Source organism: Thermobia domestica, chromosome 11 (genome assembly GCF_964235325.1).
Source record: "Thermobia domestica chromosome 11, izTheDome1.hap1.1, whole genome shotgun sequence".
NCBI lineage: Eukaryota > Metazoa > Arthropoda > Insecta > Zygentoma > Lepismatidae > Thermobia > Thermobia domestica.
In genome coordinates this window covers 46,317,717-46,334,331 of record NC_137464.1, presented here as the reverse complement: position 1 = coordinate 46,334,331, position 16,615 = coordinate 46,317,717, and positions in this window count along the sequence as shown.

Here is a 16,615-nt window from a genome sequence, read left to right as displayed (position 1 = left end):
AAATCTGAATCTTAGAATACCTCGAAATGTTGAAAAATTACAATCCATTTATTGCGTACTGTACTCAGAATACGAGTAGTTTTCATTTTAAAGTACAACAGAACTAGGGATATATTATTTTCTTCAGTGATGATTTTAGTGATTTGTCCGGGATAATATCTCTGGTGTTTCTTCGGAGCATTTTTTCCGATCTGGTTCTAATATTTTCGCAGTACTGCTTGCACTCCCGTTTATTCGAATTCCTCCCGAGGGAAATGTACTGAAATCGTAACTTTGTCTGTTAATTACCAAAAGGACTAAACAAACGGATTCATTAATATGTAGAAATTAGTTTACTAGTATTAGTCTGCTGGTTAAAAGTTTGAGGATATCGGGACTTGAAAGTTGATATCCCATGCAGCAAAAAGAGGAATATGGCGTCTCATTACCGGTTATATTTTCTTAATAATGCATGTATTTAAGTATGTAATTGGCCTACACATAGGTAACACTTATTTTGGCCACATTTTATATTACCTATTATAAGATATGGGTAATAAATGATTTAGAATATATCACTTTCCATAATTTACTCCTCATTTCAAAAGAATTGCATTACCTTATCAAGGAGAAATGACCAATGGTATATTCCCCAGTGTTTCTATACATTTTCCTTTGGAAAGGCGGCAGCACTATATTACTATCTTTAAAATGAGAATTAAGAGTGAGAAATTCTTTGATAAAACTAGGGAACATTTTAATTTCCTGGTTGGTATAAAAGGTCTGGCATTTCGCTCCAAGCCTGTTCGAACATGTTCAATTTATGTTCCTCTGTATGACTATATTAATTTTCCCTCGAAAATTTTGCATAAAACTTAGTAAATTTTGTGTTAGTTAAATCTTTAGGGAAAATATTCTTTGAAGATTTTCAACCTTAAAAATGTAGTATTTAATAATCTCATAAAATCTTTCTTTCTACAACTTTTAAGAGTACGAGATTGTTTCCATTAACTTTTGCTTACACTGAAAAAAAAAAAAAGGTCATTGGTAAATTTACACAGAACGGTGGCAACCTGTTTGCCAAGCTTCTATGTATATCAATTTACACCTATAAAGTAAAATTGCTAATATGAAATTGTGTAAAAGTACATTTTTATCAATAAAAATATATTTTCTTATAAATTTATTGTAAATTTATAAAAAAAAAAACAGCAAATTTTGCAATTTAATCTAAGAAAATGTATATCAACTTACAAAAGAAAGAGTAAATGGTTTTTACATTGATATTTGGTAATTTAAATTACAGAATTTTTTTCAATGTAGGATGCAATAACATATACGTTTATGCTAAAACAGTGTACGAGCTTTTTATTTAAAAGATATTTTTAAAATCTAGATAGAACATCATGGAAAGGACACCAAACACACACACATATACATACATATATATATATATATATATATATATATATATATACTATGTCCACACACTCAACAAATGCACTGTAATATAAGCCACTATTATATTCAATCATTTTCGTTGAGTTCTGCACATATAATAGTTTGTGTACTCTTACCGTTACATAACCACAAACAACACAATGGCAGTAAATATTCATTAACTGTGTTGATGTCTGTTTATATTCAATGACTACTCAGAGTTTATGTATACTGTGTTGCACAAATTCTATGTTTGTTTCTGAATGATATGCAATGCATGCTTTTTCATCACTGCAAATAGATGATGTATAACCTATGGACGGTTTGTATTTGTTAATTAAAAGTCATGTCTGCTTTCAGAAGGAAAACGAAGTATGGATGACACAATCCTGGCGAGAATTCTTAAGCACAAACTGAAGTACAAAAATAATAGACAAAGAAATTTGTGTTTCTGTTGTTATTCTTAAAATAATTCTTTTTTTTTTTAAATATAAAACTGCAGTTTGGTCACTTACACTGAGAAAAAAAATCATATGTGGCGTACGTAAAAACGTAGGTTACATGTGTAAATCCTCTTTGTTTTTGGACTTAACATACATCAAACGTATAACTGAAAACGTATGTTTTAAACGTACTTTCCATATATAAGTGTCCCGAATAAATGTACTGTCCATACAGACGAAAGAATTGTATATAGGCTGTCGGGATCTCACATACAAATCGACATATGTAACATATAGCTAACGCATTTAACATACGTATACGTATGAAATATAGGGAAGACTGTTATATGTCAGACATCCTCCAACGTCATGATTAGAAACCGGATGTTTAGGCATTAAAAGCCTGGAAAATGGGCAGGCAAATAGGCACTTAATATTTAAGAAATAGGCAGTGAAATAGGCACTAAAATGTAACTCGAAATAATGGAGATAAATACTCAATAGAATTTTAAAAAAAATAAATTCAAGTCATAGACAATGTTGAAAAAATATAGAACCATATCTGTTTGTTAATATCTTCTTTTATTGTATATATAAAAAAGAAGCTTGACATGTATTCAATGTATATTTGGTAAATACATTCTCTACAGCACTTTATCACTACACATAACAGTCCAAATTTTATACACTATAAGTACATACACCAGTCCAAAGTTTTACAGCACGTTATCAGTGCACATAGCAGTCCAAGTTTTACGACATCTTATCACTACAATCAACACTTATATTTCTCGAAAGAGGCAGAATCCTTTCTTGAAATACTAAATTATATATTTCCCCCCAATAAAGTCTTATTTTGAAGAAAATGCATAGAATAGGCAGCATTAGGAACTAAAGCAATCATTTAGGCAGGAATGGGCGAAATAGGCAAAATAGGCAAAATAAGATTGGCTTAAATTGAAACATCCTAAAAACATCCCATATAAACTTTAAAACCTTATTTTTGATCATATCTTTAATATAAAAGAAGAATCATTTTGCCTAACATCCGGTCTCTAGTCATGATGTATCATCTAAGCAGGAAAAAGGACGGTACATATGCAGGATGTAGGAAATATAAGAATAGTATATTTGTACAATATATCGCTGTCCGGATAACGGATTTTTCTCAGAGTACTTAATAACCCCAAAATAAGAATCTTCCTACCTATCATAGCTAGGTGGTCTGAGCCATTGGACTGACGTTTGAGCCCTAAGTGCATATGTAATAATATATTATAACCTAGCTCGTACCTGAGAGGACAAATACTATATCAGTTGGTCAAACAGAGTAAATCCAGTTAGAGTCACTAAAAGATAAAACTGGTAAATACCGTATTAAGAGGCCTTATCACTGCGAAATTAAAATACCGCTAATTTTACAGTAATTATGTGACATATTCAAATAGATAAAAGACAATCAAAATATGGAACAAGATCGCCCTACACAATATTATTTTGCATGTGGTATCGTTATCGTGAGTCACTTAGTAGCTTTCCGTTTACAGCCATTTAGAAACGCGAAAATAAGTGTCGATTTTCTAAATGGTTGGAAATCGAATGCAGATAAGTGAGTCGGGATTACGGTATCTCATGTAAAATAATATTGTCTAGAGCGATCTTGTTCCGCATCTCGATTATCTTTTATCTATTTGAAGATATTACATAATTACTGTAAATTTAGCGGTGTTTTTATTTCGCCGGGATGAGGCTTCTTAAGGACTGACTGCAACTTACTATTCCAGCCACATCACTCACAATACATGAATACAAAAGAGTGGTGGATCCAGGTGGAGGGCGTATGTGGCGACCACCTCTCCCAAATGCAGTTGGATATCGATAATTTGAACCTCGTTAACTCGAATTTTTTCACATTCCCTTCAACTCTCCCATAACACATAATACTAAAATAACCTCTTCTAAGCCGAATGTTTAAAGAGTACAACCTCGATAAGTAGAATTATTGGGTTTCAAAATAATCATATTTTAAAAACTCGGTAACTGGAACTTTCGTATCAATGGACCTCTACGAGTCGAAATCGAGTTCATGAAGTACAGAAGAATAATTGCATTATACGTAAAAGAATACGGAAAACCTTGAACTTCAATTACAGTAGATTACAGACAAGTAGATATTTTCAAATTCAAAAATCGCTAGAATATCGGTCTTCCTGGAGCACATTTCTTGGTATTCTTCTTGAATAAAAAAAGAATACTTACAGAAGTTGATTTTATAGATTAGGGAACAGAAATGCTTTAGAATTAAAAAACGATATTTCTAAACGGTTCTTCCTTTGATTTTGAAAGTTAAATCAAGCTTTTAACGAGAAATATTTTGATTCTACAGTAACAACACAAGTGACAGTATATGAATGGTGGAAAAGCCACATATCTCAAGTAAACAAATAGCAATGATTTATTTTCCGTTATGGAACAGTTCACTCCCTGAATAAGGTTTCGTAACTCTGAAATGTTAGTTTCACAACTAAACCTACAAAATAAATAAATAAATAAATAAAAGTCTTTGTATCTAAAGAAATTTGGGCAAGTCTACTTCGACCATTTTATTCATTTTTCGATTCTTCGATTCATTATCATTTACTTGTTTCGATTCCTCACAATTTTACAAAAATGGGTCAAAACTTCCCTAACCTTTATGTAACCAGTACCTATCTCTACCCTACTTACCCCTATCTTGCTCTACTCTACCCTACTCTACTGCACTATACCCTTTTAAACAGAGGTACAAGTTCAAGGGAACGCGGGCGGACGTAGCCCCCCACTTCCAGAATACATCTGTGGTGTCCCCTGCCTTCTAAAAAATTATAACAGGCAAAGATAGGCGTCCCCCTAGATTTTCAGATCCACTTTTACCCCTGCTTTTAAAGCTATTCTACTTATCGATGCGTAGCTGGAGCATCGGAACCGAAAGAACAAATCATTGAATCGATGAATCGAAAAAAAATGAATGAAATGGCCAAAGTAAAGACTTCCCGAAAAACGTCATTATTTCAATATGTATAACAGCGGTTCCCAACCGGTGTGCCGCGGCACACTGCTGTACCATGAATGGGCCGATGGTGTGCCGCGAGTAAATCGAAACAAAATTATTAATTCTATAGCAATTAAATTACAGGACATAGGGAAAAATGTATATTTGTATTTCACATTACTATGAACCTCTAATATGAATCTACAATTTTAAGTTTTATACCGCGTTACTTTTCTGTACATTTTTAATATTGAAAAAGGTATTTGTTATCATTGTTATGACGTTACGACCATTATTGCTTCTTTATTGTTGCAGACTATTTCATAACTTCAAATTTTAAAATATTCAATCCTTTCGACAAAACAATCATGCATACGAATTACCTACATTTGTGTTTTAAAAGTAAAAGAGATTTGTTTGTTCGTTCGTTATTTAGTGATCTTCCTTGTTAGTGAAAGTTTGGATGCAGTTTTCGAAAAAAAAAAAAAGCGTATTTTTAAAAACCTAAGTCCAAAATTTCATTGCAATTGTTTTATACTTTTAAATTAGAATGAAAAATAAGCATAATGAATTACCATGGTGGAAAACCAGTGATGAGGAGATCAGTAAGGAAATTTCTCTTCTCTGTGAGGAGATCATTAATCACAGAAAAAGATACCATAGTTTTTTATATTTAAATATAATAAAATCTATGAGTGTGCCGCGAGAATTCAAGTTACACTCATAGTGTGCCGCAAGTTGAAAAAGGTTGGGAAACGCTGATGTATAGTATTAAATATTATAGAGAAACCTTCTCCTGAATACATAATAATTACAATTGGTTCACATTAGGAAATGTTAATTTAAAACCTATTTTAAATTAAGAAATTCTTATTCTCAAAATATGAGTTGTTAATTGCAAAAGCGTCTAGAAATGCCGTCGAGATGCGTTTTTCCCACAGTTTGGTTTTATACAATTATCGCTAAGAAAACAATTTGGTTACAGAAAATGTAACTAAATTTAAAGTTTTGTTTACAGAGTTGGAACAAGCGTGAAGTTGACGTCTAGTTGAATCCATGGCATATGGTGTATAAAAATTAATAGGCTCAGTTAAAATTAAGTACTTCAACTAGAAAGTTACAAGTGATAATTTTAGTGTAAAGGGGCGGAATAAAGTACAACAATTATAATTACTATTAGTATCAGTGACTGTCATAATATTTGATGCATTATAATAACTTACTTTTTATTATTATTCCCAACATTGTTACAAACAATCATCATTAGCCAGAATTTCGTTTGAAATATTTGATTATTTATTATAGCAAGTTTATTATACAGTTGTGTTCTTTATGGCCAGTGTTAGAAGGCGGTTTGATAAGATTTTTCAGGAACAGTCTATGTAGAGTAAATTTCAAATGAAGGTATTGTTTTTATTCTGTTTATAAATACTAAAGTCCACTCATTTGGGTAGTAATCTGTCCATTATAAGTTATGGCATTTTTATCTGTATTTTCGTTAAAATTACTGAATGGTTTATTTTTCAGAAGCTTAGTAAAAGTAATAAAATGAACAAAATGCCACTACACCACATCATATACCTACAACTGTCTAATGTGGAAGAATTCTCTTTAGTATTCTTATATAGATATGTACTACCTTGAAATCAAGTTTTTAACATAAAGAATTTTTTCCCCTCCGTCAATTTTTATATCAATGCTTTTGTATATCAATTGCGACATTTAAGAAGGGTGTCTCAAACTACTCATGGTCTAATGAAAGACAAAAGGCACTTGTATCGTACGTGTGTCCGGGCATTTTGCAGGCCAATTCAGATGTAAACCCACTGTTGTCCGTAAACCACCGTTTAACAGCCTTGGACTTAGGTAGAGTTCATTTGTAGTCCTGGTAGATCACATCACCATCTGGAAACCAGTCTTCCATGAAGGGCTTGACAACACCCTTCAGATGTTCCAGATACTCTTCGCCAGTTCTCTAAGGTTTAGGGTAACTAATGGATCCACTCATTCCATCCAAACGTTCCCCAGATAAGCACACCGCCACCACCAGCTTGCAGAACAGGATTAATGCAACCTGGGTGAAGAGCTTCCTGTTCTTCTCGTCTCACTTGTTGTCTCACATCAGTTCTAACAATGTAAATTTGCTCTCATCATTCCACACCATCTGTTTTCATATTTTCACATCCCATTGACGATAGTCTTTCGCCCAGAAGACGTGGCGTCACTTCTTATATGTCGTGGTCAAACAAGGTTTTTGCGTGGGACAGCGATTTGCAAGCCCCATAGCTTTTGGTTCCAGTTGCAGTCTACATTCGGAAATTGCTGAACCTTTATTCTTATCAAATGCCTTCTTCATCCGGAATGCTACTCTGTGTCTGCTTTCAAGATTTGCCTTCGCCGGTCTCTTTAGATAACGATTATCACCATCCGAAAGGGCTTTATACAGTCTTGACACACTTCTCATTGATATGTTTAACTCTCAAGCTATGTCCGACATTTTCCTTCCACGTTGTTTCTTAGCTACAGTCAGGCCTCTTTTGAAGTTATCTATTGCTTTCGTGGATGCTATCTTGTCACTGCTCAATGTCGTTCAATTCTATCTAACACACAGTGTATGCACCGACTGGAGTCATAACACGGTAGTATTGGCACTATCTATCTATCCATCCTTCTATCTATACCCTGGCCAAGTGACTTGTCTCATACAGCACGTATGCAATGAACGTGTTCAAGGCAGTCAGTCATTCGGTCAGCTGTGTGCGTAGCGATAGATGACGATATATACCGATTTCTTGTGATTTGACTGTTTGAGAGAAAATCAAATGAAGAACAAAATATACATTACATTTTAATCTAACGTAACAAGACAAGTTTGTAATATTGTATTGGCTTGTCGTTAACAGGACGTACGCAGGTTTGCATCTTGAGGATACGGTCCTCCAACCCCCAAATTCCTATTTTTCTGCGGAATTTAGTGTAATTTTAGATGTGATTTATATTCATGTTGAATTTGAACCTCCCTCTTCCCGAAGATCTTTGGACACTTCACCCCGAAATAAATTCCTGAGTACATGCTTGGTGTTTAATAATATACTGGTTCTTATTGCCATTTTCGAGAGATACCAAATTAAGTGTTAAATTATCTTTCAAATTTTATGTAAAGATGGTGCTGTAGGCATTTGGACCCGGTAAATGTTACTATATGTTTATGAGTCATTAGGAAAAGTTGTGTGGACTTTATAATAATAACAATAATAATAGTAATTTTGATTATTTCCAATCTGCTATTTTTATTTGAGGTAACAAGAAACAATTGTGAATAAATTACGTGTTTCACAAAGTATCTAAGTTTACAAGTAGAATAAAATACGTTGAATATTGTGTTTATATGATTATTTTTCTTTAAGTGCTCACACCAATGATAAATTTAAGTGGGTAATTTGTTCATATAGAAATGAATATACGAAATTGGACCTGTTCGGAACCAAATACAATGACCGTACTTCTTGTTTTCGTTGTTCTAGCTCCAATCCCGTATGGAAGTATTCTACTAGCTCAAATCAAATCTGAGTATTAATTATAGGCTATAGCTTCGAAGCAGGAAAAGAGAGCTAAATTTCATTCATTAATATTGAATCAACTTATATACCATAGATAGCGTAAGGTTTAACTTAAAATTCGTCTAACACATAATGAAAAGAAAAAAAAATATTGTTTTAAAATTTGTCTGTTTATTTTCTGTAGGACCAGTGACCCATTGCTTCCCTTTTTAGGCTGAGGCAAGCCACAAATGGCTATTTCTTGACAAATTTTTAACGGTTAGGAAACTTTTGGAGAGCCTGTAGCCAGCGCTGTAAGTTGGAACTTTTACTGGAGGACAAATTTTGATATTCGGACCCCTTAGAGAATTATGAAGTTGCCATCCCTAGAAAATATAACACACGAAATGTTGACTCCTCTACAATTTAGAAAAACCTAATAAATATTTGTATTACTTCTAGAGGCGCTTTACGAAGAGAGCATCTTATGAAAATATATTTTATTAACACGATTGTAAAGGTGATGCACTTTAAGTTATTTTCAGTTCTTTTAGAGTTATGATGTGCCCATTAAATACTCTTCTAGTCAGGCACGTAGCCAGGATTTTGTAATAGGGGGGTCCGTGACAAAATACTATGGTTATCACACAAGGGGCTCGATCATTCTAAATTATTTTACTGGCAACATATATTGAGGAGGCGTGACATGATTTACTGTGGTTACACACCAGGCGCTCGATCAGTCTGAACTACTTTACTGGCAACGTATCCATATTGGTTTCTTAGGACAATAAAACGAGAATATGTTAGTAAGTATTTTAATAACAAACTATGGAGAAATCTCGAGTAAAAGAATATAAAAACATAGTGAAAAAGATAGTCTTTAGAGGTCATTCGAACTCGGTTCTTCTTGTTTTCTTTCTTCTTTTTCTTATCTTCGTTTAATACTGCCAAGGACAGCAACGAGATCTCTTTCGGCAGTAAAGACATTCTATAAAATGGATTCAGTTCCTGCGAAACTGAAAATTTCTTTAATAAGTGTAACTGGAATCTATGTAGCCAGGCTCATGTTATTGGTGATTGTGGGCATTTCTTAAGTTCTACCTGAAGTCTATCTGATCGAACCGGTTTATCGATCGTGATTTGTAGTCCATAGGATTAACATGGAGCTCGATGGAATTCGCAATGCTCCGTTACAATAATATCTAATTTAAACTTGACCCCCTGTTTGCTCCACACAAAGCTACTCAGAAGAAAGAATAACCAAACGCTTGCTGTAGCTTTATATTTTTAACGCTGATTCTTCTTTCCCTCCTTTCTTTTTTGCATCCTTCCTTAATTTTTTTCATATCTGGTCCCGAAGGGGGGGGTCCGGACCCCCCGGACCCACCCCTTGGATACGTGCCTGTTCTAGTTAAATGAAAGGAACAATATTTGACAACTTAAGAAATACACGTTCTTTCTGGGAGTTCAAATAGTATTTTACTGAAACTAGTCCAGAAACACATTTTCGTGTCACTTAACATTATTTTAAAGGATCTTATGCACTTCCATGCTTCATTTATACATTCATGTTCGTATGATGGTATATAGAATATGGTACCATATATATGATATCATCAAGTTTTATCTTGAAGTGAATGTGAGGAAGTATAAATGGAGGGTCAGATACGACCCTGCCTGTAGGGTGAAAAGTAGTGAGAAATTACAAGAAATATTTTCTTTAGTGCAACTCAAATAGAAATGGAAGAAAATATGTTCATTATCGATTCGGATTTGAGGTGTACGATGTCTTGAAGATAAAATCTTGGTCTGCAGCATAATGTATTGAGTATAATGGGTTGGCGGAAAAGTTTAAATACAAACAGATAGATTTCAGGTAGAAACTTAGAACATATGTACTGAATTGCAGTCACGAAAGTTAAAAACTTTGAAATATGTATATATGTTTATTTAATTAGTAAATTCCAGTCTGAAGTATGAGATAATTGCATATTAAAAACATTAACAAATAGAAGCGAAAAGAAAATTAGGAAAGGAATTCGACCATGACCTATATAGAAATATACCGTCTCAAAATTCATCGGTGGAACTGAGAAGGATTTCTAAAAATAAAAAAAAAAAATAAAAAAAAAAGTTATAGCTCAAAACCTATTGATTTCAATACGAGAACGCAAACTGTTCGTATCCTCTCGCTTGGATAGCATTCTGTTTTATCATTAGCTCGGCAGTTCGTACCCCTTTTCATACATAATATATGTATGTATGTTGTAACAAATGGCCCCTTCCAAGACAGAAACTGCATTTCAGCATTACCAAGAAGTAACAGTTCATAAAATACTTGTATTTTATCTAACTCTGCTACTAGACCTAACTGTCGGCTCTGTCCATACAAAGAAGAACATACACGGGTTATAACTATTACGATTTCATTCGATACGGAGGAATCCCTAAAGTAAGCAATAAAAACAGAAAACGGATGGGAAGAAAAAAAAAAGATTTTACGAATTTGTTTCGTTTACAACTTCGAGATGAAAGAGATTATTACAGCCATTTCAGAATATTTGCTTCATCATGTGTGTCCGAGTAATGTTGCCATCTTATATTTTCACAATTGTTCCGATACTTCTTTTTTTAAAAAATAAGTAATTTTTACTGCAATAGTTTTGATTTTAACCCATTTAAGCCCCCTGGGTTGAAAACGACCCACTTAGTAATTTGTTATTGGTAAATCCCCTAGGTCGTTTTTGATCCAGTATCATAATTAGCCAATGAGAGATCAGCAAAACGAAATGACACTAATTTCAACAAGAATAGGTTGAAAACTATCTATTTTCCGAAATAAATCAAAATATAAAACAAAAAATATAAGGGCATATAGCCTATGAGTTAATTTTTTGTTACCCGTCAAATTACAACATTTGCCTTGAATAATATTATCTACTTCAGAAAAGGTACAAGTATGAGATATAAGTAAAAGATGCTTCAAAAATTCGAAGTATTTCTAACAAAATGAATGTTGAAAATTAAGTAATCTTCTTCGTTTATTGTTTGTTTGGGACTGAAGTTATATGTTAATAGGTTGTAGAACTTAAAATAAAATATGGGCACATGAGCTTCCACTGGGATTCAAACCTGGCTTCCCATATACCACAATCTATCAATTTCGCCAATGTTTTTGTCTATTATCCCTTATAAGATAATTCCTTTTTATCCAATCTCTCAACCAGTTTCTCTTCCTTATTTCAATTACAAGTTCTTTTTATCCAATCTCAACCAGTTTTTTCCTCCTTTCAATTACAAGTTCTTTTTATCCAATCTCTCAACCAATTTCTCTTCCTCCTTTCAATTACAAGTTCTTTTTATCCAATCTCTCAACCAGTGGCGGCGATTGGATGTTAAAAGTGGAGGGGGCCAAGACATGATCTGAATATTTGTATATCAATGTTAGTATTTCTGGCTATTTCTAATACTTTGTTTGACGAAAGGTTGTATAACTAATAGGATACTATATTTTTCAGTTAAAATACCGTATATCGTATTTCATATTTTATTAAGTAAATTGACAAGACCAACGTAAGTAGGTATTAGCCCTTCGTACTCTTAAACAACGAAAGTGTAAGAAGAGATTTCATTCCTTGTTCATGAACATCTTAAAAATCCTGTCTGGAAACTTGTGTGATCAGATTATTTAATAACAAATTTGCAAAACAAATAAATAGAAAGGATAATATTAATCATATTAATGAATAATGATGATTGTTTTATATAAGTTATATTGAAACTGGGGATTAATGAACAACTTATCTATTTAATTTCACACATGCCATTAAATGTATGTTATTACTGTTAGAAAATGAAAGACAGCAAATACTACAAGTACTGTATGTGCTACGACCTTTAAAGAAATACGCAGTTGCTTACTAATTGCTTTGAATTGCAATTAAAACGCAATTCCTGTAACTTTCTTAACTCCACAGGAGGACAAATAACCAATACCTACTCACGCAACGGCAAATATTATATGGCACCATTTTTTCTATTATGAACCACTAAACCAGTAATACATACAAAAATTTACATCTCAAAATTAAACTATATACTCTAAGGGGTCACTTCAAAAAGTGGGGCAACTGCCCCTCTTGCCCCCCCTAATCGCCGCCCATGCTCTCAACCAATTTCTCTTACTCCTTTCAATTACATGTTCTTTTTATCCAATCTCTCAACCATTTTCTCTTCCTTCTTTCAATTACAAGTTCTTTTTATCCAATCTCTCAACCATTTTCTCTTCCTTCTTTCAATTACAAGTTCTTTTTATCCAGTCTCTCAACCAGTTTATCTTCCTCCTTTCAATTACTATTCCTTTTTATCGTATGTCTAAACCAGTTTGTCTTTTCTTCAATTACAATTTCTTTTCAACCAATGTCCCAACCGGTCTTTCCACTTTTCAATTACAATTCCTTCTCATTCAATGCACCGACTGGTTTCTCTTCCACCTTTCAATTACCTTTACATCCAATGTCGCAATTAGTTTCTCTTCTTCCTTATAAATGCAATAATTCCTTTTTATCTATTGTCGCAACTAGTTTCTCTTCTTGCTTTCAATTACAATCTCTTTTCTTCTTATATCGCAACCAGTTTCTCTTCCTTCTTTCAATTACAACTTCTGTTCGTTAAATGTTGCAACTAGTTTATCTTCCTCCTTTTAATAATAATTCTATTTGAAACCTTTGTCCCAAACAGTTTCTCTTCCTAATTTAAATTACATCTGCTGTCCTTTTCTTCCCTACCATTCTCACATAATCTCATTGATTTAAAAATCTTTAGAAGTATTGATTTTCAGTTCGAGACAGGCAATTTTCTTCATTCTTCTTCACACTTAAATTTCAAAAGCTCCCAGTAGTCTTCGTAGCTTTTGCTTAGTGTTCAAGTTTCTGTTTCACGGATTATAATTACAAATATGGACATGGGGTTTAGTGGTAGAGTTTTCACTGCTGATGAGAGGGGTCCCTGGTTCGGTACTTGCACATAGGAGTTTGTGGTGTAAAACATCGTTTCCATTGGTTTTGTCAAGATTCTCCCGTTTCCTTTCACATTATTCTTCCACTAATTATTTTTATAATAATTCACTTTTATTAACCATTAGCTTAAAGGGCTAAAGCTAAAAGAAAAAAAAAATATAATATTCCAAACGAAACGTTTTATAAGTCTTGTCTCTTTACTCTTTATTAAATAACCTTTGAAATGTAATTTTCCTCTTTTTAAATGTACCTTTCACCACTCCTATTCTATAAATCTCCAAGTAAAAATGATCAGCAGAAAAGGACAAAAATTTGCCTTATTAGAAGGAAGTTCCGAAGGGTTATCAATTAGAAATGATGAAAATATAATCAGTACGTCGCGGTTCCCATTACAGTTATTCTTAGTTTATATTGACAGAAGTGATTTTTTTTTCGCTCAACTAGCACACCAACAGTCCCTGGAGTGGGTTCACTTAACGCTGAAAACGTAATCACATTTCCACTCAGCAATCACCTAGTTTTCACTCAACAACTGCCTATCAAAGTAGTAGCCTGATTCAGCGCTACTTGACTGCAATGACATCCTTGGAACTGGTAGATCAACTAGAATGTAGAAGAGCAGCATTGGACATAATTAAACATAGAAAACGAAACTCTAAGGACATTTATGGGTGAGCACATGAGGGACAGATTTTCCAAATCAACTTCGTACGAAGACCAAATATTAAATAATGCTTGTGAATACCAATTGTGAAAGTGAACCTTTATACATGTTTTTAATATCTGAGAAGAAAAATATGGTATTAGTCTTCAAATATTAATATCCTGGGAGGAACATTCTAACTTATAGTGCAGTACCTGCCAGATGTGAGTGGGAAATTTTTTACTGGAATTAAACTCTTTTGTTTTGTAATCCTCAGGTGACCAGCATTAAAACGTGATATGACTTACAGTTTGATTCGGGTAGAATCCAAGATGGAGGCGACATCAAATCCAAGATGAACGCCGCTCGGATTGCAGAATTTAAATTTTGCGCTGTAGACTAGAAACGGCTGGGGATAATGGAATCATTCTTAGCCAAATTAGTCAGAAGAACCTAAGCACTAAAATGACATCTTATTTATAAGTATACGATGATTGGTTAACATTTTATCTCCGTTTAAAGCTTACATTTAATTAAAAGTTGAGTAAACTGCCCAGTTTTCACAATGTAGAACTACCTTGAAATATCTGAAAAACGTTGTTCTTAATTTTTATTGCTTGTCCTAACCTGAATACATTCTTGTCAATACTGTAGTTTTGTTGAAGATCTTTTATAAAGTTGTTGTGTTATGTAATAATAATTTAAGATTTAGGCTCACCGAAATGTCTGTAATGAGAAATTGGAAATGAAAAATATCAAAACTCACTCGTCAGTTAAAATGACAAATGAATACTTTAAACAAAATTAATTTTTGGAAATATTTTATTTATTAATTAATAAAGTTAAACTTAAATGTGAAGAGTAAGGAATACAGTGCGTCAGATAATGGACTGAAAACGTAGCAATAAACGGAAAACCATTGAATAAATTCCTGCATTTTGGGCCACAAAAGCAATACTGACAACTGGTCTGCCTTCTTTTTTGCACTCTCATGATGCTTTAGTACAAGACACATTTGCACTGATATATTAGATTTGTTGGGCAGGCTGGATCGGAAATAACCAGAGGCTTCAATGTATTATTTTCTGTGATATAACCTTATTCCATAGAATCTAGCGTCGGAGGGAGAGTTTCCATCCATCGTGTCCATTGATGTGTTTGAAATATGACCTGTAATATGTGGAGTCTCAAGTAATGCGATGTAGCAGACATAGATGATAGATCAACGAGTCAAATCCTCTACATTGAAGCTGAACATATTTCCTGATTGCGATACTTGCATATACATTGCAAGAACACCAAATTGCTGTCGGCATTGTTTCGTAATGTTTAGAAAATTTACCATCGCATTTGACACTACATTTTGTGTTGTAGGTGGTTCTGGAAATATTGGACAAAATCCACTATTTGAAATCGGTGAATTCCTTGTCGACATAACTTGATTAAACGGTGTCCAACTCGGAGCAGTAGGGTTCGGTGGCGCATAACTCACATCATCGATACCTAACTCTAATCTGCTTAATATCCACGGGAAGTCAAGATCATGTTCATATTGAGGCGTAACGTGTTTCTCCTGTACTTCCCTTGAAACAATGGCTCTTTTCTTATCACAGTAGGAGTCTTGATAATCTAACACTGGACAGTATCAAGTTGTCTGACTCCGTCAACTGATCAACATCTGTGCTTTCTAACTCTTGCTTAGTGGATAGAACATTGGCATTTACTGATTGGTACACTACTGTTGCTGTGATATGTGTACTTCTTTTGCCATCTAAGGTTTCTTCCTGAAAATCGTCGTTATACGTATATAGCTCCGTGAACAAATGAATCGCAGCTGATGTTTTCAGGTAATGGGTCATGCCCAAATTGCTATAAGGATGTATTTTACCATCTGCATATTCACTTGTTCTAGTTCTGAGCAACTGATGCAATGGCCCAGGCAGTTAAGAAGTGTAATAAAATGCTTTGACCGTATATAATGGTGCGCACTTTGGGAGAGTAATACGTGTTTTGGTGTCTTGCCAAAATTTTTCACTAGATAGTATACTTCAAAAAATATAGAATTCAACTTCCTTAGCACACGCTTTGAGATGTTACTTACGTGACAGTTCTCTAAGAAAAACATTCCGTGAGGTGGAAGAGCATGTTGCAGGTCATTCTTCAACTGATCGCTGTCAATCTCGCTCTTTTGACACTCTTATTCCTATCTATATATATTTTTCCGCAATTTCTTGGCTTCTTCTTTTGTTACACTTCTTTCTGACCTTGTCGTAAACGTTCCAATGCATCAGTAGGAATATCAAATCTAAAGACTATAGATGACTTGGATTTGTTCTGCGGATGTTAGAATAAGATTTGCACACCGTAATGGTCAACTAATGCTTCTTTGTGACTTTGTTATTAACTTGAATGTTCATTGATTCCTCTTCATCTGCAGAAGGGGGCACCAAATCTTTCAGTCGACTAGATAAGAAAGCTGATTCAAAGGCTGTAGTTTTAAGTTGTACGCCTATCTTCCT